Raw genomic sequence first — 4,509 nt, forward strand, 5'->3', positions numbered from 1 at the left:
GAACTGTACTAATCCAGAGTGAGCAAAAGGGCTGGTAAAATCACTCTGGACCCCTCACACCCAGCACACTCTCTCTTTGAACTGTTACCGTCTAGTTGACACTACAGAGCTCTGAGAACCAGAACGACCAGACACAGAAACAGTTTCTTCCCTCAGAGGCCATCTACCTCACAAACAGTTAAACATTCTCCCCACTGTGCAATAAAACATGTGCAATACCCAACTATCCATACTTATATTTATTATACATAAGTTTTTGATTTAATATATCATACATCTATCCACATTTTCTTGCATAATTTGTATATACTGTAGCACATCTGTACAATACAATATATTGTCTATTGTCCTTTTGTCTATTGTGTATTGTTTTCACAAATTTATTTTTCATCACTTGTTTATTTCGTTATCTGATTTCTGATTCTGATTGTTTGAGTATCCGGAGGAGCTGGACATATATCAAATTGTCTTGCTGAACAAGGCTTGAAAGTCCATGCCATGTTTCTAATAAATAATCTATATAGTATCATCTATATCTATAATCAATAATCTAATAAAGCAATGAATGTAGTTTATGTATGTATGTGTACTGCATTTCAAGAACTGTTTATCTGATCATTCAGCTGTTCATTTATGATGGCTGGAACAGATCTCTTATAGAACATATATTTTTTGTAAAATTTTCTATTTAATTATTTTTGTAAAATAATAAATATAAAAATACCCAGTGAAGCAAGGGATGTCTGTTTATTCATCTTTAAATATGTGGAGGACCTGGACACACTTCATATAAAGATTTGTTGATGAACAAGGCCTGAATATCAATGCCATGTTACTTGTTATAATCTATCAAAGCAAGCAATCTCTATTCAGCATATGTATGTGTATCCTACTGCATACTGTATGGAGAACTGACAATTATGAAGACCTGTATGGAGAACTATTAACACTTTATGATAAGTGGAACACATCTTTAGAAAATTAAATGACAATTATAAATGAATAAAATCTAATTGTCCCCTTTAAATTTGATAAATCTGTTTTAGGTTTAAAATCGATCATAATAAATGTGAATCAGACATATTAAATATATTAGATTTAAGTTGTGCCATTTTAGCCTAGACATCCTTTAAAGAAATAAGAAAACGTGTATTAGTAAAACGAAACAACATTATTTTGTTTAGACCTCCAAAACAGCCTTAAATTGCTTTGACATAACTTTACTTCCGGGTTTCCCCAGTACCCAGATGGGGAATCACAAGAAGTGACGTCTAGGATAAGGGCGTGGTCTCTGACATAACGCTTCGAAGTGGGCGTGGCTGTATTTGCTATGGGCGTGACTTATGACGTCACACTTGGATGTGGGCGGGGTTGGATGTCCACCGCAGGATGCAGCTAGCCCTACTTTGGACTGTAACTGATATTTATGATACCTTCTTTTCTTTTTTCTTTTCTTATTTCTTTTTCTTTTCTTTTCTTTTTTTTTTTTTTGAAACAGGAAACTTCAGTTGACAGGCGTTTTGTTTAAATACACCCCGTGAACTAATAACTAATAAATTAGATAAATGAGATACAATATGAGAACAAAAGTTTACTGTGGGGGTACCTTTTCAAAAGGTATATAAATACTTACAAATATGAATAAGTATGAATATGTACTCAGAGGCGGACAGTAGTGGAGTACATTTACTTGAGTATGGTTCTTAAGTACACTTTTTGAGTATCTTTACTTTACTTGAGCATTTTTTTTTTCTGGAAACTTGTGACTTTAACTTCACTACTTTGACAGCATATCAGTAATCACTCTTGTCGGGTTAAGTAAAGTGATTTTCCCAGCATTTTTTAACACTGACCAGTTGCAAATGTGATATGTTTTTACAGCGATTCAATATTAAGAAGTTTATATTGTGGTACGTATTAGACACAATATTGTCTGATTTTGCAAAACTGTGTACACGAAAATATTACCTATAAAGCCACAGAACAACTGTTGTGCGTCTCCTAATAAAACACAATAGGTGTTTGACTTGATGCAGCACTGCACAGATGTTCTGTGTATGACATCAACATACCGCAAGAGCGATGATGTCAAATAAATCTTGCTGTTTTGCTTTTTTGTTAAAGCAGTGTTGCTGTTGTAAAGTTATACAGTTACAGTTGTGTTGCTGGGTTTTAAAGCAGGCTTAAAGCAGATTTTTTTTTTTTTTCACTCTGTATACATGGATGGATGAATGGCTACACGTAGATGTGTGCACACACTGCCAGAGTTGTGAGAGATCACTACCATCCTGCTTTTGTCGGGGTGGGCAGGGGTGTTATTTATTTATTTTATTTTATTTTATTTTTTCCTCACTTGTTTTATTTCTATAGGTTTTTAACTTTCTAAAAGCTCTTTATTCCAAAGATACTACAAGCTAGTCAGTGTATTCAGTAGGTGTAATGCATTGGAAGTTGCTTCAGAGGTATTGCAAGTCTTACATACAATAAAAATAAAACAGTGCACTGACATAAAAAAGGAAATTTACTTTTGGTACTTGAGTACTTTTAAATGCAAGTACTTCTGTACTTAAGTAAAAATCTGTCTTTACAACTTTCACTTGTAATGGAGTAACATTTGACCAGCAGTATCTGCACTTTCACTCAAGTAATGGAGTTGTGTACTTTGTCCGCCTCTGTATGTACTTTAAAGTACTAATATGTACCACTTAGGGGGTAAATAATGGTACAAAAATGTACCTTTTAGCATTTGTACCAATGACAGCTTTGTACCATGAGATCCATTTTTAGTTTAATACACTTTAAAACATCCAAACTAACTGGTTTTACTAAAATAATATTATTTAATTTGATTAAACCAACCTCACTATCTATATTATGGCACTACCTATCAGCTTGCCCCTCTCCTTAAACACCCCAACATCTGCGTTAGTACAAAGGCAAAACTCATCAACACTATCTTCATACCCACTCTCACCTACCAGTGCCAGACATGGCACTTCTCAGATGAAGGGTGAGTTACGGTAATTTGACCGTCTCCACACAGGCATCTCTGATCAATCTAGATTCACGGTCACTGTTTCTTCTCCTTTACTTTGTCTAGTTCATTGTTCACAAACTGCAACCGTTTTTTTTTCTCTCTCTCTAACTCTCTTTCTATCGCAAACACACACACGCACTCACTCACACACACACTCACACGCTTTGAACATTGTGGGTTTCATCTGAGAAAAATTGCTTAAGCTTTTAATGAGAATTCATCATATTGTTATCCGTTTCAGAAACTCCAAACAAGTTCCATAGAATTGATCTATATAGAATCTAGAAATCTATAGCTGTACCAGTGATTCATTGACTAACAAGATCAGGCAGATTAAATGATGTGATTGGTTAAATAAAACACAGAGAAGAGATGCAAATGGAAAGTTAAAAGCATTAAAGCAATTACTTTGAATGAAAGTTTTATGTAGATAAAATATGATGTGTAGTGAAATTAAATGAAAATGATTTAAAATGATGACACAACACACAATTCCCTATTCAACACAAATATCTAACAGGAACTGATATTATGGCAAAGGTGTTTGCAAATGTTTGCTTTTGAGATGTGTTTGTGATATTTTGAATGCAGTGCTTCATTTTGGAAGAGATATGAGGCTTTTTGCAATTCTTGGATTTGTGTTTAAAGTTTTGAAAAAAGAGGCAAAGTTATGAAAATGTGTGTAAGCAGCTGAAAAAAACTGTAACTAACTTTAACAAAGATTAACAAATATTGTATATATTGCTCATTATTAGTTCATTTTAGCTAATTCATAAACCAGTGTTAAAAAATGAGACCGAAATTTCTATAGTTCTAAATTAGTCATGAAATAATGAACAATTATTACACAATTTATTAACCTTGGTTAATGTTAATTTCGAAATAATTCATTAGTTCATAACAGTTCAACGTACAATGTTCAATGTTTTCAGTCTTTTAGATGCCATGGACCCCAGATATTAAAGATTATCCTGCTGCATGCATGGGACCCCATCCTAAAATTTAAAAGGCAGCAATACAGGACCCTTTTTATAATGTGAAAAATTATTAAAATCATATTAAATACATCATAATAAATATTAAAATACATTATAATACATATTACAAATTATATTTTGTTTCTATAATGAAAATATTTCGTTTCTATTATCATTATTATGTTTATTTCTACTAACTATAACAGTGTTGTGCTAGATGTTTCATTTGTTCAAACCCCAGTTTGAAAACTCATCTGTTCAATAGGCTACATTGATCAAAATGCTGGAACATTTTTGTTGGTTCATTTTAACTGTTGCATTAACTAATGTTAACAAATACTGCAATACCTTATGGCAAAGTGTTACTGTGAACAAGACCTGGCTAAAAAAAATCCTGTAAACAATGAGCTGTCAGTAGACCAACCATCTTCAAGAGGCTGAGACGGTCCCGCCTTCACATTTCTCCGTCCCTGATGTGATGACAGGTTTTGCTCC

The sequence above is a fragment of the Barbus barbus genome (assembly GCF_936440315.1).
Source record: "Barbus barbus genome assembly, chromosome: 7".
NCBI lineage: Eukaryota > Metazoa > Chordata > Actinopteri > Cypriniformes > Cyprinidae > Barbus > Barbus barbus.